Source organism: Podarcis melisellensis, assembly GCF_964234715.1.
Source record: "Podarcis melisellensis genome assembly, chromosome: 15".
NCBI lineage: Eukaryota > Metazoa > Chordata > Lepidosauria > Squamata > Lacertidae > Podarcis > Podarcis melisellensis.
Window position 1 is genome coordinate 5,155,569 of NC_138532.1, and position 26,562 is coordinate 5,182,130.

Here is a 26,562-nt window from a genome sequence, read left to right on the forward strand (position 1 = left end):
CGGGAAACCTGACAAAAGAAAAGCAGGTAGGGCCCCAGGTGAGGGCTGTTAAAGTGGCCAGGGAGCAGACCCGAGGGAAGCCTCCCGGGTCCGCCAGGTCCGTGGCTGCCCCCTGGCCTAGCCTGTGTCTGAGCCTGCAATCCAATTTGCCAATCCAGGATGCAGGCCAGGATTCAGCTCCTGATTGATAGGTGGTGCGGGGTGGGCATTTTTGGATATAGAATTTTGAAATGGCAGAACATCGTGTATTTCTGGATGTAGTGACCTCCCCCCCCCCACCAATAAACAACCTCTGCATTAGAATACACATGTTGAGCAGAACACTTTTTTAAACCAAAGAATGAAAAACACTGGGCAAAATGGGTTATAAGTCTCCAGAAGCAGTTTTGCAGCTATACTTGTTGTTAAAGCTTAGAGACAATTAAGAAGATTACACTTTGGAATAATTCAATTAGCCTTCATATCCCTCTACCATTCACCCCATTCCTCTATCTCTAAGGAAAAAGATATGTGATACTGTCAGATTCTGATATGGGCTTTGGGCATGGTAGAACTCGCAATCAAACATAATTCCCATTGTTTGCTCTTTTTCAAATGTTTCCATAGAGTTATCCCTGGTGAGGCTTAGCACTTTGCAAATAGGCTTAGCATTAATGAACACTTTGAAAGTTCACACACACACACATATATTCAGGTGGAGGAAGTAAGAACAGAAAAGGTAACTAGTGAGATTTGGTATTCAGCAGATTTGCTTTACCAGTACAGCCAGATTTCTCCAAACAAGAATTATCCCACAAGATATTTTGGCAAATATTATTTTTGGATGTTGCTCAAGGAAAATAAACAAATCAGAAGTATCAAGAAATGCAAACAGCTTTTCCTTGCAGGCTGCATTTTCTTCTCCTGGTAGACAGAAAAGCAGGGACTACCAAAGTTCCGTATAGTTAAAGCTATGGTTTTCCCAGTAGTGATGTATGGAAGTGAGAGCTGGACCACAAAGAAGGCTGTTCGCCAGAGAATTGATGCTTTTGAATTATGGTGCTGGAGGAGACTCTTGAGAGTCCCATGGACTGCAAGAAGATCAAACCTCTCCATTCTGAGGGAAATCAGCCTGAGTGCTCACTGGAAGGTCAGATCCTGAAGCTGAGGCCCCAATACTTAGCCACCTCGTGGCTAAGAGAAGTCTCCCTGAAAAAGACCCTAATGTTGGCACAAGGAGAAGGGCACAACAGAGGACGAGATGGTTGGACAGTGTTCTGGAAGCTACCAACATGAGTTTGAGCAAACTGTGGGAGGCAGTGGAAGACAGGAGTGCCTGGTGTGCTCTGGTCCACGGGGTCACAAAGAGTTGGACACGGCTAAACAACAACAACCAGGAGTAAAAAACCACACACACCCAAAAACAAAAACAAAGAAACAAAACAATCAGACTCAAAATCTGAAATGCATTGTGATGTGTTGCTCAATGCTTTCAGATATACTGGGACTAGTTCTAGTAGTGCAAGGATTTATGCTTCCAATGGACCTTCCCCCTCTCTTCCCCCTAAATACCCCCTAAATTCATTCTTGGGTTTCCCTCCAACCTACCAGAGGAAATGGGGAGAATGGGGGGAAACCACGGAGAATAAAGGGGGAAGGTTCTTTGCTCAGCTTCAAAACCTTCCAATAAAGGAAGCATCTATAGTCTTCCTTTGGGAGAGTATGAGAAACTGACATAAATATGACCTCGAAGAAAAAATACAAATGACTGCTAAAGGGAACAAAAGAAATAAACCTTACTGTGATGAATATGTCTCATCTTAAAGTGGGGGGTTATGAAGGAGTGAAATGGTTGCTGTTGTTTTACAAGGTGAATGGAAATATAAAAGCATACAGCACTGGTAGGGAAATCTCAGGTCCTCCAGGCCTTTCTACCTGGCCCTCAGAACTCACTGTACCTGCTTTGTACCCCAAATGTAAGCACCTGGCTGTAATTTGTCACTGAATTCCAACATTAACTATTGTATTCTTGGTGGGCAGATATAGAAGGGGTGTGTAGAAACTAGCCTACCTGTACAAAGGCAACACTCACATTAATTGTCCCACCCACTTTTGCCTATGCTGCTGAATACTATGGGCTCTAAGAAGAAAATGCAGCCTTCAGGCTGAAAGCAGTTCTCCACCACTGCTCCACTGCATTCTTTTGAAAGACCTTCATCCCAGGCTGCAGGTTTGGATCATAAAATGTTTACAAGTTCTGTATGGGGTAATGGGTTTGTTTCCAAACCCACACCATTGCAAATTTTAGCAATGTTGTTTCTGGCAGAATAGTTAGCATACTTTGATGCAGTCTGAGCTCTTCGCATGTGGTGGGTAATACCATAGGTGCAACTACAGTGGCAAATCACATGCTTTGCATGTGAGAGTGCCCAAGGTCAGTCTCCTGGGATCTCTAGGTATAGCTGAGGAAGGCTCTTGTCTGAAACCCTGGAGATCTCCTGCTGAGGTTGGGAAAACTGTGGTTTTCCAGATGCTGCCGGCTGGCAACTCCCATCATCCTTGGCCATAGGGCATGGTGAATGGGGCTCATTTTGGAGCCCAATAACTTCTGGAGGGCCACAGGTGCCCTTGTTCTTAACTAAAGGCAGTTTCCTTGTTCCTATCAAGGTTGCTCTTGTGGCAACCTCCCCCACCTCAGGACCACACCACAGGTCCATAGCTCCTTGGAAATTACATTAGACAGGTAAACGACTACTTATCTCCATGGATTAGAAGCCTCCACTTATTTTCTCAGTAAGAGAAGCAGCTACTGAATATACGTGAGTGGAGCCAGATGAACACTGTCAAGCTCTGGTGTTAGATAAACTTTCTGCCATCAGTGAAATGTAAAACAAAGCTGATTTAATGATCACAAAGGAGTGAGAGGGAGAAGCACATAATCACCCGATGCTGTTAAATATAAATCAAGTTCATAATTATGCAGCAGTAATTCCCACATAATTTGCCACCTGCCAATTCTTAATCAAAAGAAAAAAATGTTTCTGCATGATAGTCTTGACCTTGAGAATACAGACGCAGCATTGCGTTACATTTTGGGTGGTGCTGATCTTCCATGGCATCTTTCTTCCACATGTGTTTTCAGGTATCATGTGCCTACCCCATAGCTCATTATATTCTAAAACAGAGGTTTCCATAGGATACGGTAAGGCTTTTAAATCAGATTGGGGGGGGGGAGACTCCTGGTCAATGGTTCCTTTGTTAAGATGGGGAGATCTTGAGATGATCTCCTAAGACCTGGTTGTATCCTTGTTGTTGTTTCTTGGTTGTTTCTTAACACCATACTCCTTTCCAGATGAAGAGAAGGAAAAAGATGTATACAAGAAAGAGCTAGTGCAGTTGGGGAGAGCCCACTGAGTGGAGTTAGCTGGAACTGGGGATAAAGCCTTGGGGCTGTTTGACTTGCTTCCTGCCTTGTAAAGGTAAAGGGACCCCTGACCATTAGGTCCAGTCATGGACGACTCTGGGGTTGCGGCACTCATCTCGCTTTATTGGCCGAGGGAGCCGGCGTACAGCTTCCGGGTCATGTGGCCAGCATGACTAAACCGCTTCTGGCAAACCAGAGCAGTGCATGGAAACACCATTTACTTTCACACCGGAGCGGTACCTATTTATCTACTTGCACTTTGATGTACTTTCGAACTGCTAGGTTGGCAGGAGCAGCGACCGAGCAACAGCTCACCCCGTCGTGGGGATTCGAACCGCCGACCTTCTGATTGGAAAGCCCTAGGCTCTGTGCCACTTATGCTCTCCTAGTGCATTTAAAACTATAGCTTTCCCATTCAAAGGAAACACATATGAAATCACAGCTCAGTGACAGAGCATCTGAACTGCATGTAAAATGCCCCAGTGTAAATCCATGTCATCTCCAGGTGGGACTGGGAGTGAACCCTATATGAAACCACGGGGAGCACTGCAAGTCAGTGTAGGTAATATTGAGCTAGATGGACCAAGGTTTTGACTCAGTATAAGACAGCTGCCCATGTTATGCCATAACTTGACCTGGCAGGGCTGTTCCAGGAACATTGCATGGCTCAGGAAACAAATAAGAATGTCTTCTTAAGAAGTAGTTGTTTCATTGAGCCTCAGCACCATCCATCTTAGGTACCAGCCTCTCATGCTGCACTGAGGGGGTTCAGGTCAGTTTTCTTCCTTCTCAGATATACCTTTTATAGCTTATGTGTAACTTGGAATTATCATGAAAGGTCTTGGCTGAGAGGTGGGTTAAAAAGCTTGTGTGTGCATACACAAAGACATATGTACTGTATATCTAATAGAGAACGGGATATCAAGGAAGTAGCAAGAATTTCACCTGACAGCCTGACTTTTCTTCCTCAAGCTTTCTTCCTAAGTAGAAAGCTGTCTCTAACAGGCTAAAGCACACAACAACATCTACAGCATAATTTGCATTTGTAGTTTGTGCTGCACAAAAACTCCCCTCTCCTCAATTTGGAATTGACTTGCTATTCACGAGCTTTCTCTGTGAAGAGTTTAGGAAAGCCCACTCTGTTTTCAGTGAGCTCCTTCTTGTCTTTCAGCTGCCCCTCAAAATATCTTCTATTTTCTCTCCAAGTCCTGGACACTAATCACAGCTTAGATAGATCTGTATAAAAATCACATTATTCAAGTCCTAGGGAAGCAACATGATCTCACTGAATGCTAGACACACATGAAATGAATCTTGGTTTGTTTCTCTTTCTGAGCTAGAGAAGAACTTCTGGAATAAATGATACACAATTCATAATACATGCAGGTCCCGCTTTACGAACGTTCACTGCGTGAAAATTCACTTATCTGAACACAAAGAATTAGTACCCAAACCTCCCCATACACACTGCAGAATCAGAAAGCTGAACAGAGAGCATTTTTTACTTCCTTGTTTGCCTTTTGCATGTTGGCTGAAGAATGGAGGGAGGGTGGGTCGGTGATCAGACAAATCGGAGAACATTTATGGGGAGGGGGGAGTTTCCTGGGTTTTCACTGGCTTTGGGGGGGGGGGTTCAAAATTATGTGGTCAGGAACATGTTAGAAATTTTCCACAGGAATCAATAGAACTTGTCAACTCATTATGCAAACAGTTGCCTACAGAACAATTTCCAAGGAATTCATTGTGTAAGTGGGGCTTGTGTGTATACCCAAGCATTATGGACTGGACAAATTCATACTCTGTTCCAAATATAATTATGAACTTCAGCAACATCACTTATTGCATTATTGCCTCCCCACCGTCAGTGAGCAAGGTCTCATTGCTCCTGTGCACTGTAACACACACAACAATGCTACCAAACAGTTTTGAACATGATTTACTGTATGCTGTGAATCTGAACAGGTTAACCAGTTAATTAATTGACTAACGTTAAAACTCTAAACCTCACTGATGGTGCCTTTGGGGGGGGGATCCTGAATGATGGGGGGGGCAGTTACAACTGAAAAACAAACAAACTTACAAGTACCTTTGGAAATCATGAATATGATTATAGAAACCTTCAAGCCAAATTTACTTTGGAAAGGTCAAAAATAATCAGAATTATGGACTACCCAAGTTTATAACAACATTGCTAATAAGGTGAGTACTGTCTGTTTCTGTTGCCTCTGATTCTTATGGGTAGTATCCAGTGCTAGCGCTAGCCATATTCAGAGGAGACACATTGAAATTAATTAATGGGTCTACTCTGAGTAGGACTTAGTTGGAGGTTATCCTTTTATTTTTGAATGGAAGCTGCAATAGTTCCACTCTAAAGGGCTAAAACGTCTAAGAAATGACACAAACTGGAAGAAAACCCACCCTCAAGCCATCCTGTGGTTCTTATAATCAAATCTGGAACAAGACGGAGGTAGTCAGTGCACATGCCAGCTCAGTGCTCTTTTTATTTAATCTCAGCCTTACAGAATAATTGTTAGCTAAATTGAGGGCAAACATTAAAGCACTGGAAGAGGAGCTGATTAATCAGTTTTGCTTTCAGCCCTAAAAGTATGGTGATGTCCACATAAGCATTTCATTGTGATTCACAGGTACTGAAATGGCAGGTTCTGTGTAAAGTTATGGGTACAAAAACTGCATATACTGGGCTAAAGTGTGCAAAACTGCATATATTTATAAAAACAACATAGAATGCATTATATTAAGGGAACGTGCTCGCAAAACATGCAGTTAGGATGTATTCATTAGGAGGTGGATGAGGAAAAACAAGATGAGCTTGAATCCTAGCAAAATCTGGGGGAGCATTTCATGTATCTGAGAAATTGGACAGTTGCCTACCCAGGATGGGGTTGCACGCCCCCTGAAACAGCAGATTTGCAGTTTGGGGTTGCTTCTAGATCTGGCTCTGCCACTGGAGACCCAGGTAGCCTCAGTGGCTAGAACTGCCTTTAACCAACTACAATTGGTTGGACGACTACGACCTTCCTGAACTGGGGAAGCCTGGTCACATTGATTACTTCAAGACTGGATGACTGCAATATGCTCTGTGTGGGACTTCCCTTGCTCTTGATCAAGAAACTGCAGCACAATTGAAGACAGGGGTGAGACCATGCCTGCATATAACCTGTGTTCTCAGAGATCTGCACTGGTTGCCAAATTGCTACAGGGTTAGGTTCAAGGTGTTGCTGTTAGAATACTGTAAGCACTTAAAAGATGTTGGTGCCCCCACAGAAGAGTTTGGATTTGATATCCAGTTTTATCACTACCCTAAGGAGTCTCAAAGTGGCTCACAACCTCCTTTCCCTTCCTCCCCCACAACAAACCGTGAGGTGAGTGAGGCTGAGAGACTTCAGAGAAGTGTGACTAGCCGAAGGTCACCCAACAGCTGCAGGTGGAGGAGCGGGGACGCGAACCCGGTTCACCAGATTACGAGTCTACCACTCTTCACCACTACACCACGCTGGCTCTCATATATATCTAAGTCAAAATATAAACAATAATAGACCATTATTTTTTTCTTTTTCAAAATGAGAGAAAACCTGAATGTGGGAATTATTTTTGGTTCCCCACTTTCCCTTGATGCCCATAGCACATGCTTATTTTGCTTAATGGTTAATGCAGTCCTGGTCCGCATGACTGCTTTGAACTTCAGAGCTCGATCTTTTAGTGTGGTAGCAAGTGGAAACGTGGAGAAGTGAAATTAAGATTGGGAAAATGAGAAGCAGAGAGTAGTCAAAATTAAGAGATTTGCTCATCCCTAGTAAAGGTATGCCCTTATTCACTTCGGATATTTGTCTGAATCTCCAGTACAGTGGTACCTCAGTTTACATACGCTTCAGGTTACATACGCTTCAGGTTACAGACTCCGCTGACCCAGAAATAGTACCTTGGGTTAAGAATTTTGCTTCAGGATAAGAACAGAAATCGTGCTCCAGCGTGGCGGCAGCAGCAGGAGGCCCCATTAGCTAAAGTGGAGCTTCAGGTTAAGAACAGTTTCAGGTTAAGAACGGATCTCCGGAACGAATTAAGTACGTAACCAGAGGTACCAGTGTATAGAATTGGGAGTGACCTTCAGCCAGGGGGCGTAACTGAAACACCACAGAATTCTTTGTTTATGTAGACAAGGATAACAATCCTAGGATAAGAACTTTGGGAAGCGGAATGTGTAATTGAGCCCTTGCTTAACCACCCACCCTTCAGCAGGGGAGTGAGAAAGATGCACTGTAGACAGAAAGCATTAAACTATATCGAAAGATTGAAGAACAGATTGAATTTCTGCAGCTTGGTGTGCTTTCTGAGAAATGAAGGTCGTGTGGGATGCAATCATTGCACTGCACAACATAAGGAAGCTTTTGTGGCTAGGCCTTTATCTGCTTTCAGAGTTCCCCATTAGGTACTCTTGTGCTACAGGAGGATTTTGTATCCACTAAATTCAATGTGTCGAAGCATTAGGGAGACACCTGGGGGACTGAGGTAAATCAAAGCTCAGAAGAAGGCTTCCGAACTGAAACATCTGTGTATGTGGGGGGAGACTCCTCACAAATAATCACAAAGTGTGTTCTCCCTCATGGAGAGCACAGGTTGTGGGCGGGGCTGACAAGACACCTCACTGTTACTAGGCAAATGGTTTGGCCATCCTGTAAGCAGGGGCGGGCTGTTACTGGGGAAATTTAGATGTTGCCAATTAGTGATTGACAGCCCTATTTGTTAAATACAAGGCACGCAGCGAAGAACTTCCTCTTTTCGCTGCTTACTTCGGATCACCCGCCCTCCCTTCCCTAATGTTAGGCTGTTTGCTTGACCTTGCTATTGCCTGTCATGGGGTCATCTGCTTTGGGGCAGGGGCCCGGTAGGAATTTTGCCATTTGGCTGATTAGTGTGTGCCACTTGGTTTTTGCCTACCGCGTAGCAAATCGTCACAACTTGTAAGGTTTGCTGTTAGGTATTGGTCTGGAATTGGTTGGTGGAAGGGTATGGATTCGGCTGTGCCTGCCCCTCCAAAATGCACGCAAGCCCCTGGGAGCATTCTGGGGAGAGGTGAGGCATGGTTCCCAGTCCCGTCTCTCTCCCCAGGTGACTTACCCTTCCTGACTTCGCGGGGGGTGCGAATGTCAGAGCTGTCCCCGTGCAGGGGCAGTTAGTGCTACCACTGCCTAAGCAACCACTCACATTGCTGTAATTTCAATAAAGTTGTGGCCAAAATTATGCCAAAAACCTTAAACAAAAATTAAGTGTCAATTGTGTTTTTCTTGGGGGGGACCTCAATGCGCAAAAAGGGAGTTTTCTTCAAACTTGCCAGTCCTCTTAACTGAAGCCTGGTGGCAGCTTCATCTCAACAGCTCTACAGGCTTTGCTTTACCCACTGCAAAAAAACTTGGTTCCTAAAATGTGTTGTCATCTCATCTTGCGTGACCACACAAGGCGGAGGAGCAACAGCAGCTCAGAGAATTCTCTACAACACTCCCCTTCCCCCATAATAACAATCCCAGCTTCTGGCTAAAGAATCCTTGAGTCATACGAGCAACATTCAATCTATCTCAAACATTACTAGTGGGAAGGAGTAGAATTTGATCTTCGAGGCCATGCATTATACCTTTTGGTGCATTGGCTTATTTTGTGTTCAAGGGGAAAATAACATTTGTAGATGGTGCTTTCGACAGGCATATCAAAGATTCAGACTGATGGCACCATTTAAAACTGTCTGAAAAGACGACTTGTCCTTGATATGATTTAAAACAAGGGGAGTCCCTACTCCAGTGAGAATAAATCTTGACTGGTGCAGAATGATTCTCAAAACCCTAATGTTTATAATCATAGGTTATTGTTGTTTTTCCTCCTGCACCTTCTTCCCTACCCCATGAAGGTGTTAGAGAATCAGTTATTAATCTAAAATGCTCTGAGTTCTTAGGGTGTAAAGAGCATTAGAGTGTGGCAAAATATTTATGAAGCCTCTTGAGCTCTGAAAATGAGTTCCCGTCTTGATCAGACAGGTCTCAAATATCTTCACTTTGCATCATGCTATGTGACTTACAGCATCTCCAAAAGCCTGGAACTGAATGTTTCTTCATCCCTCCTCCCTCTTTGTGATACATGAGAACATTCGTTAGGAGAATTTCAGTCTTTTAAACGTGCTGTGCCTCCCACAGAGAGATAGGTCAATGCAATGTCCTGCAACATGGGTCAAGCAGTCTTAAGGGTGCGAAGAGTAAATATCTCCAAAGATAACTATACTGAACTTCTTGTGATAAAACACAGGCGTGGCAGTGCATATGGTGGTGGGCTTTTGCTGTCTGTCTGGTTTTGCTGTGTGTGTGTGTGTGTGTGTTGGAAGCTGCCCAGAGTGGCTGGGGAAACCCACTCAGATGGGTGGGTTACAAATAATAAATTATTGTTGTTATTATATTGCTGCATGCTAGCATGCAACATAGATAGGCTTGGGGTGGTGTAAAGCACCTGTTATATCACAAGTCATAGCTAGTGAGCTCTTCTCAGCAGCTTGGCAGGTTGCAGGTTGTGAAGGCCTGTCTGACTGTATGCTTATGTTATATCAATGATGGGCATTTGACCCCATCAAATTCCTAAACCACCTATGTCTATTACAACCACCATACGATCATGACATCACTATGGGTTGCTGAGGTAAGGAGTGGAAAAGACTCTTAACTGGCTTTTAAAAGGTGTTGAGAGAAGGGGGGAGGGAGGGAGAAGGGGGGGTTCCACTTGATTAACCCAGGTCAATCTCTCTCTCTCTATCCTATTTGTACTTGTCTGTCATCATGCTGTGATGGCAGTCCTGGCCACTAGAGGGCAGAAAAGGCACATAGACTGAGACAAGTCTTGGAAGCTGGCCCTTGCAGGAATTCCCCTCGGAGTCCAAATGGGTCACCTCGGGGGGAGGGGAAGAGGGGCTACTGCCATGACCTGCCAGATGGGTTTCCTCCCTCCCTCCCGCTTTCTGTGGCACTGAAGGATTTTTTTTTCCTGGGAGATGAGAGAGAAAGAGAAACTGGGGTGGGGAGTGGGTATCATTGTCATTTCTGTGGGAGAGAGGGTGGTTTCAGTGATGGGGAAAATATTGTGGCTGTTTTTTTGGTCTTGGGGTATAAAACAGAGGTATGGAGAGGGGAGATGTTGTGATCCCAAGGGGAAACTGAGACAGCAGGAAGATACTGTGGTCCCTCCTTTTCACAGCTTCTTCCTCTTTCTGCCTGATGTCACATCCTGACAGCTCCGGATCACTCTGGACTGCCTGACCCAACCTGCAGCAACCACCGGCTGTATCAAACTGACTTGATCAAAGCCCCGATTTCCCCAGATCAGCCCAATTCAGTTTGGTCCTCAGCTGAACCCAGTGCACAGCCCTAGTAAACAAGGCGCACTGGTTTCCGTGGGACTTCTTCCTAAGTCTCTTTACATAGGATTGCATTGCAGGTTTTGAGTTATGATCTCTGGAACTCTTTGGGAGGAAATAAAATGAATTAAAAACTATTTGCATGAAAAGGCAATGACAGTCCAATGAATCATGTGGAAAGAGTTTTAAGAATCACATCAAAACTCCCTCATGATTGTCAATCATTTCAACCCACTGCAGTGTGAAATTGGCCTACCTCAGTGGTCATATGTACCCTATAAAATAAAACTAAACCAGACTTTTAAAGAGGCATTAAATGCTTTGAGGAACATTTATGGTTTAAGATGCCCTGAGAGAATGTGATGCAAGCAACATTTCTCTCTCTCTTTCTTCCAGATTTTAGTAGGAGGCATTATCCTTTCAATATAATCTTTAAGCATCTTTCATGCATCTCTGCACCTTCCCACATGGTGAGAAATTCCTGGGTGTGCTATCCAGATTTAGTTCTTTTTGGGTGGGAGAGTGATGGAGACTTTGACCACAATCCTAGCCCCACTGAATTCAATAGGACTTACTTCTGTGTATTCGTTGAGCTGTTATGGTGGCTATTTGATTTATTTTAAAATGTGCAAGGAAAGCGTAAGGAAAGACAAAGAAGATACACTCATACAAGGCAGCAGATCTGTTACCCCACATTAGATCCCTGAAGAAAGGTATTCAGATGCCTCCAGCCATTACACCCCTCGTGGCTCTCTTTCTGGCTGCATTTGGACACCCTGATAAGCTGTGATTTATCAAGCCAATTATGAGCCTACTCTAGCCTCCTTCTGGCTTCCTCTCTACCCATCCAGTGCAGCAGTTGGAAGGAATTGGGAAGCTCTTTCTCTGTGTTACTCCTATTCCTATTACTGCTGCTACTAATACTACAGCTTGCTGTGTCACCCAGACATGACAAACTGTGTTTAATGTAAACCAGGCTTTGTTTGAAAGAAGTGAATTTCAAACCATGGTTTGTTTGAAAGAACTGAGCTAAATGAAAGTGCTTTCAAAAGGTTTGCTGCTAGTACAATGGGATTTCCCCCATCTCCTCTGCCCACACACACCTTGGACCACCCCCAAAACTGCTTCAAATGGTTGGGAGAACTCCCAGGGCAGATTTAGGGGGTGCAGGGCAGGAGAGAGAGAACATTCCATTGTGCAGTGGGAAATCCTTGCAATGATGGGACCAATGATTTAGCGCTATGTTGAATACAACTTTAGGTTATGAAACGGTCCTGTTTCAACAACCATAGTTAAGATTCAGTGGGTGCAGTGATAATGTTTGACTGTGGTTAACTAAAATCTAAAACTAATGCTTCCTGTTTCTTCACAGATACTTTACAGATCTGCAATGTATCCTATTGCTATGTGTAATTTTAATGATAGTGTAAAAACTTTATAATGCTATAATGTATGCAACCATGCTAACTAACCATAAATTAGTGCAAGCCTGATCCAGTCCAGGTTGAGGTAGTACACTGCCTACCCCTCTTGCGATCTGGAATATACCTGTTTAGGATACTCTAAACCTCAAAAGTCTATGTGTGTGAGCCAGGCTATTGTCAAAAGAGTTCCATTCTCTGACCTTGGCAACCAAAGCCTAGGGCAATCTCAAATAGATAACTAGATAGATAGATATAGATAGATAGGTAGATAAAGGACTCCCTGCCCTTTTAATAGAGTGGTTTTCAAACTGTACTCTAGGGAACTCTGATAGTTATCTTAAAGGTAAAAGTAAAGGGACCCCTGACCATTAGGTCCAGTCATGACCGACTCTGGGGTTGTAGCGCTCATCTCGCTTTATTGGCCGATGGAGCCGGCGTACAGCTTCCGGTCATGGCGAACCAGAGCAGTGCACGGAAACACCGTTTACCTTCCCGGCGGAGCGGTACCTATTTATCTACTTGCACTTTGATGTGCTTTTGAACTGCTAGGTTAGCAGGAGCTGGGACCAAACAACAAGAGCTCACCCCGTCGCGGGGATTCGAACCGCTGACCTTCTGATCAGCAAGTGCAAGGCTCTGTGGTTTAGCCCACAGAGATCGGTAGATGTATTTCTACCAAGCATACCAAATATTCATGAATGCTGCCAAATAAATACCTATTTAGGGGGAATGAGCCATATAAATCACAAATGGCCCACAAGGAGAGGTAACGTTGTAGGGCATTCTCTTTCACCAACTTGATGCCTTCTGGCTCACTGTTGTGCTGACTTATGAACAGTGGGATTGTGTGTGTGTGGAGGGGTGTTGTTCTCTTGCCTACTGAATATGGCACATCACTGTTGCTTATTGGGAGGGGCAGGGGCAAGGCAGCAGGAACCGTGTGGTATGGGCACCACACAGATGCAGTGAGAGCAGGGTCCGAATGGCTCCATGCCAAGCTCCCACTGCCTTTCACTCCCCCCTCTCACTTAGTGGCAATGATGCACCACGTTCAAGACATTGGAAAGCTCATGGGAGAGATGGGAAAGACCTCATCCGCATCAGAGAAATTAAGTGGTAGAACATGCTCAGGGAAAGGCCATAGCTCAGTAGCAGAGCCTCTGCTTTGCATATGGGAGGCCCCAAGTTCAATTCCTGGCATCTCCAACTAGGGCTGGGAGAAAGAGCCCTGTTTGAAAGGTGGAGAGATGCTGTCGGTCAGCATTGGCATTACTGAGCTAGTTGGACCAATGGTCTGACTCAGCATCTGACAACTTCAACTGTTCCTATGGTATATTTTTGAAATGGTATGCTTTTGAATTCTGGTGCTGGAGGAGACTCTTGAGAGTCCCATGGACTGCAAGAAGATCAAACCGATCCATTCTTAAGGAAATCAGCCCTGAGTGCTCACTGGAAGTACAGATCCTGAAGCTGAGGCTCCAATACTTTGGCCACCTCATGAGAAGAGAAGACTCCCTGGAAAAGACCCTGATGTTGGGAAAGATGGAGGGCACAAGGAGAAGGGGACGACAGAGGACAAGATGGTTGGACAGTGTTTTCAAAGCTACCAGCATGAGTTTGACTAAACTGTGGGAGGCAGTGGAAGACAGGAGTTCCTGGTGTGCTCTGGTCCATGGGGTCACGAAGAGTCGGACACGACTAAATGACTAAACAACAACAACATGGTATATTTCCCCCCAGCAGTTTCTCTCCCACTCACCATAAAATGAAAAACAAAACAAAAAGCACAGAGGTCAAATTTGTGTTCAGACAGAAGCTGACTGCCAGGGTAAAGCTTAAGCACTCCTCTGCTTTCTGTCCCTTCTCTAGTGCAAATCTTCCTTTTCTGGGAATACTTTGCAATAAAGAAGAAGCCATTGGGGGTGCTGTTGTTGCTGCTGCAATGTGCACTTTCCCTCTTACGGTCTTAAGACTGCAAGATCTGTGTCCTCTTGCAGCTCTGTTGTCTCTATTCAAGTTCCTAAAATGGCAGGACTCCTTTTTTTGCATAGTTTCCTCTTTTGTTTGCTTCCTACACAAATCTATTTTTAGAGGACAGGGCATAGCCTTCTCTAGACAGCAACACTTGTATATGGAAAGGAGATTGCCAAGATTCTTTTAACAAAAAATTAAAATCACAGTAATTAACCTAGAGATCGTTGTAGCAGTTGCCGAATTCCGAGCAAAAAATTAAATAGATGACACCCAAATGTCTGCTTGCTGCCTTTTAGTGTCACATAGATGAATTAAAGTTTGGCGTGTATTAAAAATGGCACAAGTCCCATCAAAACCCTTCAGGATTATTATCAAAATGATTGAAATAATGGGGTTAAAGGCCTACTTCTCTTGCTCTTTCTATATTTGGTGTTGTTACAAGAAACTCTGTGATGAGGCAATTAAATAAAGCATCGGACAAGCTAAAAGAGCATGTGTTTGATTCTGCACAATGTTTCCCCAAATTGTGTTGGACTGTATTTTTAACTGCTTTAAAAAATACACACAAGTTAAGGAGTAGCAAGGGGACACAACCACAAGCATGAGTGTGTGCGCGCATGCACCACAGCTGTCAACTTCTCCCTTTTCTTGCAATGAATCCTATTCGGAATAAGGGAATTTCCCTTTTTTTAAAAAGGGAAACATTGACAGCTATGACGTGTAGATACACACAGAGGGGTTTTAGCATCTCAGCTTCATTTGGCGTGAATTAAAGCAAGTTCTTAAAAAGGTAAAGGTAAAGGTACCCCTGCCCGTACGGGCCAGTCTTGACAGACTCTAGGGTTGTGCGCTCATCTCTCTCTAGAGGCCGGGAGCCAGCGCTGCCCGCAGACACTTCCGGGTCACGTGGCCAGCATGACAAGCTGCATCTGGCAAGCCAGCGCAGCACACGGAAATGCCATTTACCTTCCCGCTGGTAAGCGGTCCCTATTTATCTACTTGCACCCGGGGGTGCTTTCGAACTGCTAGGTTGGCAGGCGCTGGGACCAAATGACGGGAGCACACCCCGCCGCGGGGATTCGAACCACCGACCATGCGATTGGCAAGTCCTAGGCGCTGAGGTGTTACCCACAGCGCCACCCGCGATGGATCCATACACATGATTAAATGAGGATTCATTTTGTGCAGAGATTACATTCACTTCTGCACTCCTGTGTATTGATAAAATACCACTAAAGTGAGTTGTCATGTGGTTTACCTGTACAGTTGTATGATGATTATCATTCTTGTAATTTACTGGGTGGGGCTAGAATGTTGCTTGCTAGATATTAGGAAGAAAGTAGATGAATGACTTAAAAAAATCTGCTATATTATGTTCATGGTAAACTCTCAGCAATCCCAAATGCTAGAATGAGATTTATTAAAGAAATGATTATTTTAAAGACTTACTGAGGAAGGTTTATTAAATATTAGGGGAAACACATATATATAATCTAAATGTTCAGAATACTTTAACAATGATTTCAAACATGCTTTGGCATTTTGCTATGATTAGTTTAGATATAATATTTAGATTCTGATACCATGCTTGTTTTATCTTTTATGATATTCTCCTTCCAATCTTTAAAATATGTTCTTTCCCAGCTCTCCTGCATTTTTCAGGATTTTTTTAAAAAAACCAAATGGTGTGGGGGGAATAAGTCCACCTGAGATCACAAAGTGCTTTGTTCCTATGTAATCTGTGCCTGTTGTTATAGGACTTCAACTCCCATCACTTATAGTCAACATGGCCAATGGGCAGGGATGATGGGAGTTGTAGTCCACTAATATCTGGGAGTCAGACACAGGTTAATTAGGAGTAGTAAAGCAACCCACCTCTGCTGTAGGAAAAATAAACTGCTTAATAGTTCAGCTTGTTTGACATGAGAAAGAGCTTTTAAGAATGTATGTGAGAGAGTGATATATTTATATATAGAGAGAGTGTGTGTAATAATGCATTTATTGCTAACCAACAATAACATAACAATATCCCAGGCCCGTGTTGAATCCCTGGTATCTGCAGTGGGGGGAAAAATCTAAATGGAAAAGATCTATCTTTCCCACTCCATCAAAAAACCAAAATAATAAAAGTATCCTAGGATGCAGAAGGATTGGGCTGGTTATCTGACAAAACCTCACTCAGTACTTTAAAATTCACTTCAGCTAACAAGGTTGACATTTCATATCCTTAGGATGTGTTTGCACCGTAGGAGAAAACATGTTTCTGACCTTCACAGTAGTTTATAAAGACATTAAGAGACTTTTTAGAACTATTTGCTGAACAATTTGAAATATGTCTGTTAATAGAGCTTCATTTGCTATGCTATACAAGTAGGGGCGTTACCACAGTCTGCTGCTCTTGTTTTGGGTTTTCTTTAATTGCCCACCCCCAACTAGGCTGGATTCAACCCTGTTTGCTGTGATAACACAAGTGTCCAACATCAACAAGGGCACAGAGGAGGAGGGGACCAGTGGAATTGACTGATGCATCATGGGCCCAAGACAGCTTCATTAACTATGAACCCCAAAATCCCTTTGAAATTGGTGCCTATGTTTTGTCATTGTTTTGTAGTGTTTTGTAGTGAAAACTCTGCATTTTTAGTGCCTCACAAACAGAGTAATTGATAAGTCATCATTAACACCCCTAAACCCAATGTTGTCCGATCCTCTCGGAACCAGTGCTAAAGTTTTGCAATCATTTTGTAGTGTTTTGCAGCGAAAACCCCATGTTTTGTAGCATCCCGCAAACGGAGTAATTAATAAATCAAATCCGAGGGGGCACAGGGTTACCCCAATACCAATGTTGTCCAATCAAGACCGGTGCCAAAGTTTTGTAATCGGTTTGTAGCATTTAGTAGCAAACCCCCCACATTTTCTAGCACCCCACAGAGAGAGTAATTGAAACATCAAACCCAGGGGTCACAGGGTCACCAAAAAACTCAGTGTTGCCTGATACCCTCGAAACTGGTGCCAAAGTTCTGTAATTGTTTAGTAGCAAGACCTTAATGGCTAGTGATCTGTGCTAGCTTCACGTGATCTGCTCAACAAAACCTCTGCTCTCCGGGTTCCTGGGATTTTCTTGCCCACTTCCAGAAACCAAGGATCCATGAGTGGGGAACTTTGGGAGGGGGTGGCGTGTACGGGAGGAACACTCAGAAATCCCACTCCAGACTTATCAAATGGATATAGCTGCTTTATGAGAGAGGAGGCTCCAGGCGTCTCCCATTCCTGCAAGATGCTCTCCTCAAACTCTTCTGGAAAGGGGAAAAGCCTCTTGAACACTTGGGGAAAAAGCCTGGGAGGTCAGACTGACTGCCTGGGGCTGCTTCTGTTGGGATTTTGCCTACATGCAGCTTCCCACATAGCAATTAAGAGTTGGCTGAAGGTCAAGAAGACTGAGCAGAGAGAGTTATTCTGCCTAGAGATATGGGACCTTGGATTCAGCTCTACTCTTGGTTAAGGTCTCCACACAGGCATGAAAAGGAGTGTGTGTGTTTTTCAAATTGAATTTGTTATTATATATTATAAACCACGTGATGGTAAGAGAGCTTCTAAAGTTTAGAATTTAAACAGTTTACAAAAATATACAACAGAACATTATAATGATTGATAAAACACAGTTTAAAACAGGTATTTAAGAGTATTCAAAAATGATTGAAGTCAGCAGTGGTTAAAAGGAAGTAAATCACATGCAGCTTCTATGTGTTCAGATGGGCTGGCCCTAACGAAAATGTTTTGAGCAGGCCTGGGGGGTGGATTGGGGGGGCAGGTTTTTTCTGGGGTTTTTTTCCAAAGCTGCCCCCCTCCCGGAAAAAATGGAAAGAAAAAAAAGTGTGTGGAATATTCAAACTATATCACCCTATTTTTTCCAGTTTTTTCCAGGAAAAATGGTTTTGGAGAAAAAAAACAGGAAAAAACCTGTACACCCCCCATCCCCCTCCCCAGTTTTTTCCCACACCTTCCCATCTCTAGCCTGGGCTAATGCTAAATTCAAGGGAATTTCAGGCCCCCTTGCGCAAGCGGCCTGGGTTCCCCCAGATTCCTCCACCTCCCAGGAAGGAAACTCTCTTCCTGAGAAGGAAAAGCCCTCCTGCTGGGTTTTTTCCCAGTCCTTTCCTAGGTTTCCCTCCCAAGTCCAGATGTCCAGAGGCCTCTCAAGGGCTTTTGGCCCAAAAAAGGCCTAGAAAAAATTAGATCTGATAGGAGGGAGGGAAAGAACGAAAACAGATAGAGGAAGAGAGCAAAAGGGGATCCAGGAAACAAAGACAAAGGGCAGGGGGAGGGCTAATCTCTTCCAAGATGGTGTTTCTGCCTTTTCCTTTTGCCATGTCTAGGGCAGGCAAGAAACCTCCTACCAGCGGCAAAGGCAGGAAATGGAACTGGAGCCGGGGGGCTTTGCTCTCCCCTGAAGTATCCCTCAAAAGCAGGGGTCAGCAAACTTTTTCAGCAGGGGGCCGGTCCACTGTCCCTCAGACCTTGTGGGGGGCCGGACTATATTTTGAAAAAATGAAAATGAATTCCTATGTCCCACAAACAACCCAGAGGTGCATTTTAAATAAAAGCACACATTCTACTCATGTAAAAACACGCTGATTCCCGGACCGTCCGCAGGCCGGATTTAGAAGGCGATTGGGCCGGATCTGGGCCCCGGGCCTTAGTTTGCCTACCCATGCTCAAAAGGTGTTTTTTTTAACTTTCTGCCAGTGGTGAGATGGACGGAGACAACACATGCATCCCAGTTGTCCCTTTCAGGAGAAACAAGGGATTTCTGAGCCCAGAACCCCATAGTTTATGCCCTTGGGGGGATAGCCTTCAATTCCATCAAAGGCCTGGCATCTACACTCTCATAAGCCTTGTCCACAATTGAATCTGCTTGTTAATGAATGTATTATCCACTGTGAGATCATGGGGAGATGAGAGAGCGTTAGACTCCTGGCCAAAGGGCTCTTTTCTTTCACTGTCTGAAGTGAACTCTTTCTGTCCATCTAGATGTTGTTGTCACATAGATATTTATCACTGTTGTGCTTTTTATTGCAAACTTACAAGTTTATTAACATTGTGTTTGCACTGCTTCATTGTTTTTCTGTTTATGCTAAGCTGACACGTGCTCCAGAACAGCAAGGAAAGAAAAGGCTCTGAACCTCCCAGCAAAAGAAGAATAGTCAGAACCATTGGAATGGTTATAAACTGAAGGAGTGGTCTGGTCATGGGCATCTGAAAGTCCTGGCTGCAATTGCTATTGCTATTGGAATCTTGATCTGAGATTGAGCCCTGCCACTCTGTTTCCCATGGGCCCCCTAGTATTTTTATTATTTTATTTTATTTATTAAATTTAAATGCTGCCCTTCATCTAAAGATCTCAAAGCTCAGATAAAAATGCAGGATAATAGCACTAAACAAGTTAAAACAAATGCAATACAATACCCACACACAAACACATTTAAAAGGTCATAGAATTTTAATCAGCCAATGGCCTGGTTGAAGAAGAACATTTTTGTCTGGTGCCTAAAGATGTACAGTATATTGTAGGTGCCAGATTAACCTCCCTAGGAAGAGCATTCCACAAACGGGGAGCTGCTGCAAAAAAGTGCCACTCTCATGTTTCCACCCTCTGGACCTCTCATGGAGGAGGCACATGAAGAATTGCCTCAGGTGATAATTGCAGAGTTGAGGTTGGTTTATATGGGGAGAAGTCGTCCGTAAGGTATTGCAGTCCTGAGCCATTTAAGACTTTATAGATACTGTGAATAGGGTCCGAAAACCAATTGGCAGCCAGTGCAGCTGGGCCAGGATTGGTGTAATATACTCAAGCTATCTTGTCCTGGTGAGCAACCTGGCTATTGAACTCTGCACCAGCTGACGTTTCCAGTCTTCAGCAGGTATGCAGTAATGGTTATCAATGGATGTTTGTAGTTGGGTAACATGAGCAGAACGCTGGTGCACGATGGCCTGTTTAGGGATTGCATAGATATTTGGCTGGCCACAGCTGGAATAAAATGCTGATGTGTCTTTGGTCTAAACTTCTAGGGATCTTCTTACATTCTTCCTTTGCCCAGACAGCTTGTCAGAACTTCACCCCACAAGGCAAAGACAGAATTCAGGAAGTGAGGAACACCATATGTCCAAGCTATTCCTATTCACTAGGGGGAATCCTTATTATATTGCCAGCAGTCCCTGCTTAAATGTCTCTTCTATTTTGTCCCTCCCCACATTTTTTGAAGTTTGGGGGGGAACTGGGGAAATAATGTTAGTACGTGCATGTGTGCACTTGAGTTCTTCATTTTCAGCCCCCTTCTAGGTTAAATCTGAGTTACCAACATTAGTACTGTACACATTCACTGAGTTTTTGCAAGAACACAAAATGCTTTTCTATGTTTCCATCCTATGCTTTTGCATTTATTGACCAGAAAATTGGGACACATTTGCAAATTTACTTCCCAGTTGAATTCTAGAAGTTTGCATTGACCAAAAGTTTCAGTTCAGACCACAATTCACAGTGAGCGATGCAAAGGCTGTCTGGTTTGGGCAGTGGCGTAGCATGGGAGGGTGCGGGGGGGCGGCCGCACCGGGCGCAACATCTGGGGGTTAGGGTTAGGGGGCACAAGTCCACGGGTTAGGGGGCGTAAATCCACGGGTTAGGGGGTGCAAATTACTTGCCTTGCCCCGGGTGCTGACAACCCACGCTACGCCACTGGGTTTGGGTCAGAATTCTAATACTGATCCAGGAAATTCTGATCTTCCTGTCCCCACATTATGGGGATTTATTTCATTTCATTCTGTTTGACAGAATTGAATATAATTTGCTGGAATAGTTGCTCCTACTAAATGAATAATACCTGTAAAATTCCAGACAATAGGTCTGTGTGTGCGTGTGTGCGTGCGTGCGCGCATTGGCAAAAGAGGCAGGCCCAGACAGACTCCAGTCAGACTGCATCGCTACAGGGCCAGTGGACACCATCTGCCTGTGAAGACGAGGAATAATGTGAGGGGGCAGACACAGACAATATAAGGGCCTGCTCCTTATATAAGGGACTGTCCAGTACTACCCAACTCCCATTTTACTATTTTATTATTTGCCTTAGTACTTGAAAATTTTAAACCTCATTGGCTGCTTTGGCAGAAAGGTGGCATGTACGGTAAATAGAATGAATGAATGAATAAATGAATGAATGAATAAGTACCATCTATAAAATAGTTTTTGACAAAGTTGTGTGAAATTTTAAGACATGGAAGCCCCATCAAAGGAGACAAATACTGCCAAATTTTAGAAGGATAGAGGCAGTGGTTTTATTGCAAAGGATGCCTTTACATTTTGCAGTGATTTAAAAGAGGATTCACTTAATCTCTCCTGTACACTTGTGGGAAATGTGTGTGGAAATAGCATATACCACAGAGATGCCCCCCCCAGGCAAGAAACCTGCCAAATTTCAGAAGGCTTTTGTGTAGGCTTGTGTGTGTGTGTGTGTGTGTGTGTCTGCTAGGCACTTTTAAATTCGACTGAGGGGTGAAAATGATTTGCTTCCCAACCAGTAGTTATGTGAGTTACAATTTTAGTATGAAAAGAACATTTGCAATGAGGTAAAGCAGAGGTGGCGCTGTGGGTTAAAGCCTCAGCGCCTAGGACTTGCCGATCGAAAGGTCGGCGGTTCGAATCCCTGCGGCGGGGTGCGCTCCCACTGCTCGGTCCCAGCGCCTGCCAACCTAGCAGTTCAAAAGCACCTCCGGGTGCAAGTAGATAAATAGGGACCGCTTACCAGCGGGAAGGTAAACGGCGTTTCCGTGTGCGGCTCTGGCTCGCCAGAGCAGCGATGTCACGCTGGCCACGTGACCCGGAAGTGTCTCCGGACAGCGCTGGCCCCTGGCCTCTTAAGTGAGATGGGCGCACAACCCCAGAGTCTGTCAAGACTGGCCCGTACGGGCAGGGGTACCTTTACCTTTACCTTTAAAGCAGAGGTAAATGGGTTAAATTAGGGCCACATATATATAGTTGCAACGATAGCACGATTTTGTTGTTGTTGTTTAGTCGTTTAGTCATGTCCGACTCTTCGTGGCCCCATGGACCAAAGCACGCCAGGCCCTCCTGTTTTCCACTGCCTCCCGCAGTTTGGTCAAACTCATGCTGGTCTCTTCGAGAACACTGTCCAACCATCTCGTCCTCTGCCGTCCCCTTCTCCTTGTGCTCTCAATCTTTCCCAACATCAGGGTCTTTTCCAGGGAGTCTTCTCTTCTCATGAGGAGGCCAAAGTGTGGGAGAACAATTAGCTCTATCAAGACTGCATGCATTGAGTGAGCTAGTCTTGTCCAAGAGTGGAGCAATGGTTCTAAACACCGTCTCTCTCTAATCCACACCTTCTAAGGGTGTAAGGAGGCCTCCCGGAGCCACCCACTCTGGAGGAACACAGAGTAAGATGTATGGCCCCACAAACCTGTATAGCAATTTATGGGGAACAGCCATCATCCTAGAAGTTTCCTAAGTAGTCACCTCTCTACCTGTTCAGTTTCTTGTGCCTTCATGCCAGGAGTGTGATCAAACTAACCCATTTGATGAACTGTGCATGTGAAAGCCTCCCTCCTTCTAAAGCAGCTCACAAAATCTGATGCGCGCTCCATTGAATGCTACTGCATGCTTTACCTTATAGCCCCAGAAGCAAACGGACCAGAATGAGCTTTTTAAGAAAAGGAAATTCATAGAGGGTTCTTGGATATCCCTGAGGGGCCAGGGCTCTACTGGCCTTACTGAATACAGATCGCATTTGTGCATCCTGATTGCAATTTCAATCTCAGTATTTACCATATTCATCTCTTTTAGTTCCTTATACTGAACTATGAGCTTTACATGATTAAAGATGGTGTCACATTGCATATACTCAAAGCGGCCTAGTCTTGGTTATCTGGGAAAGCTTTTACTCTGGCATTTATTAAGTTCAAAGTTCTGCATCTTTGCAAACTTCACATTCTGTTAAGACTATATTTCTTATGTGCTATTACTAACTGGTATTATTGATATAAAAGACCTTGAGAAATTCTTGCAAAAATTCTTTTGACATCTAGCCTGGAACTATGTGACTAGCAGAAATAATCCTTTTCTTTTCTTCCTTTTTTTAATTCAAGGATGAGCAAAGACTTCTCCCTTATGGTCAGGAGAGAGTTGTTGCAGCTATGAAATGACAGGTAAATCTCCTTTTGATGTACAGCACTAAAAGAAACTCAAATTTACAGAATCTATTGATGTCCCTGGAAAATCTATGGTGTTAAAGCTACAGAGTTCACAAAGACATAGCTTCCACCCAAAAGAACTGATATTTGGATGGCTCCCAAACCAGACATTTTCCGTAATGTTCTGGATCAATGTCAGAATATTTCTGGATCAACGTCATAATGCAAGTTCCTCCCATGCCTCCGCCCTAGCATACAATAAAGGACTGAATGCAGAGCAGTGAAGAGAATGGAAATGAATTGTTCTCCAAATGAGATATGACATAAAGTACACTCAGTATTGCTGATTGACTCAGATGCAGGGAATACAAGTGTTGTTCACGAAGACCGGAACCTAATTAACATTTTAAAATTGGGTTGGTGTTCTTTGTGTGTGTGTGTGTTTACATTTTTACCTCTCCCTAATATAAATCATTTGTGTAGCCCCTGGTGTTACAACTGGCAACAGTCATACTTCACATATTTAAATTAATCCTTCATCAGAAATGTATCTTTTCTCCAAGGAAAGAACACTTCAAATGCAAATGTAAATTCTCTGAATCGTAAAATGGTCCTCATCAGAAAGCCCAAGAGGGGTGAATTTCCTTCAGCTTTCTTCCAAAACATAAAATCCATCCTGGAACACCACTGGATTCCATGCCGCTTTCTCATCATAAAACATGTACCTCCCATTTCAGTCTCTACAGCCACAGCAGGTGCTGTAACTCTCCAATGGTTTGACTTTACCCTCAAAAGGCACACCCCTCCATTGTTTCCCAAAATGGATGGATGCCAACGACAAAAAATAGATAGCTGGGGGGAAAAGAAACTTTCTACCTGCATTTTCTCCTTCTCTCCCTCCCACTTCATGCCACATGGCTGCATGTTTATTATTCCTTCCTCCACCTCACAGCTCTGCATCACTCTGGGTGTATCCAACTCAGGATGATCTGGGACTTCCTTGATCCACTCCAGGCAAATCTCAAAACAGCCTACATTGGACCAATCCAGTTTGGCATCCAGGATTTGTCTGGACTGGGTGTATAGCCCGAGTATACATGTTTTGCACGTAGAAGGTCACAGATTCAATCCCTGGCATCTGCAGATAGAAGGATCTCAGGACAGGAAAGGCTTCTCCCAGAGATCCCAACCCAGCTACCACCAGCCAGGGCAGAAAGAACTGGGATGTCTTGACGAAGCGCAGTATGAGACAGGTTCAGTTGTTCAGGTGACCAGAAATATCCACAATCAGTTTCTATCCCTTGCGCTTTAACATCTTTTTTTTAGGCAAGCAGGACTACCTTGCTTTTAAATTCAAGTGAGGTGTCAAGACATGATTACATATAAATCTGTTCAAACCAACCCTAAAATAGAGCCACTTACATAAATATACAACACAATTAGAAGGAAATGGTCATCTCAATATTGCTGCACTAATGAGAACTGCCTCTATGAAATGACTATATTCATTTAATTAAAAAGCCTATTATGGATCCCATTCAAAATGCTGTTCACTGAACTCCTCCAAATAAATCTAATTTGTTTTAGTGCAGAGTTTAGGAGTGTCATTTTATTTGTACAAACAGGTTCAAAACAACATGGGCTTGGAGTAATATAATAAACTGCTCACAAAAGACTGGAAGGGGGTAGGATTCTGTGCATGCAGCTGTGAAAATATTGGAGAAACGCAGAGTTTTCAAAGTCATTGTTAGCCTTTTGTTAACCATCATGCACCTCTCTCTCTCTCTCTCTCTCTCTCTTTGTGTGTGTGTGTGTGTGTCTTCCACAGTACCACTTTTTGGGAGTGCCCATTAAAAATATGTATGGGGGGGTGGCATATTAAGATCGCATTCTTCCAAAGCCACTTTTCCATCAGCCTCTGCTGATATTTAGTCAGATCAGGTTGTGGTGAGGCATTGATGACAATGTCATGGCCATGTGCTGAAACTGAGACCCTAACTCATATTTAGATGGCTTGTAGATCAGCTAACGGCTGCATGATATGCACATACTTGCTAAACTGCCTTAGACATGGGGTTCTTTGGGGAACATACTATAGGAACTTAAGAAGCTGCTTAATCTGTATCAGGTCACACTGGTCCACCCAACTCAGCATTGTCTACGCTCATTGACAGTGGCTCTCCAGAGTTTCATACAGGGGACGTCTCCAGCCCAACTGGAGATGCCAATGAACGTGGGGTTTTCTGCATGCAAAGCAGTTGATCTTCTGTGCATGCATCTGCCTATCTTGATCATGATCATCATTAATCCAATTGCCTCGGGTGCAAAATAGGAAGGGGCACCCTCTGCCCTGCTTCCACACTGCCCAAGCCACCAGAACAAGCCCTCCCCAACAGACAGTGCCAAACTTCTCCTACTTCTGACAGTAGCTGCCTAGCTGGTGCTCCACAACCAGACTGGTTGGGAAACACTGGAGATGACAGTGATTGAACCTGGAACCATTATATAAAAAACAGATGCTCCGCCACTGAGCTGTGGCCCTCCCCAAGCCTCCCTACATTTAAATAAAATAGTATTTCACTCTTCTCCCATCATGGGACTCAAGGCACCATGCATGTCGCTCCCAGGTGATCACCCACCCAGGCATTGACCAGGCCTAAACCGGCTTACATTCAACAAGGTGGTGGTTTCATGTGGTTTCAGACCATACATTGGGACCAAGAGCATACCGGGCTAAAGTGTGTGGCTCTTTGTGGAATCAAGACCGAACCTCAGAGAGGGAACCAATTCCAATGTTGGATCCTACTTCCAAGCATTAATTTAGAACTAGGCACTGGAACATTTGAATTGTTTATGTGCTTGTTAATGCTAAGACTCAGCATTTAAAATAAAATCTTTATGTTCTGCTCACAGGAAGGGGGGGGGAGGGTCTTTGGCAAGAACATTTACTGCTAATGAAAGGATGTAATGCCAATGACCTTCTTCCTGGGTCCAAGCTACACTTAAAAATTTAATACATTGAAGACAGAGGATCAAGTGCCATCCACACACTGCAAATCCCCATTGAAATTAATAGGGCTGTATAGCGGAGTAGAGTAGAGATGACGAGATCTGGCCATCAATAACTCAGCAGCAAACTCATCCACTCTCTTTATTGTAGT

The 26,562-nt window shown here is 44.0% G+C and overlaps 1 protein-coding gene and 1 long non-coding RNA gene across 5 annotated transcripts in view; both read right to left on the bottom strand.

Annotated features, from left to right (window-relative positions):
- Positions 1 to 26,562, bottom strand: part of LRRTM4 (leucine rich repeat transmembrane neuronal 4) — a 407,607-nt gene that overhangs the window by 215,337 nt on the left and 165,708 nt on the right. The window lies entirely within an intron of this gene.
- LOC309357404 lies at positions 18,527 to 21,373 on the bottom strand. The gene is made up of 3 exons (XR_014163116.1): positions 20,938 to 21,373; positions 20,572 to 20,761; positions 18,527 to 20,078 (listed from the first exon to the last, which is right to left on the bottom strand). It is a non-coding gene; the product is annotated as an uncharacterized lncRNA (long non-coding RNA).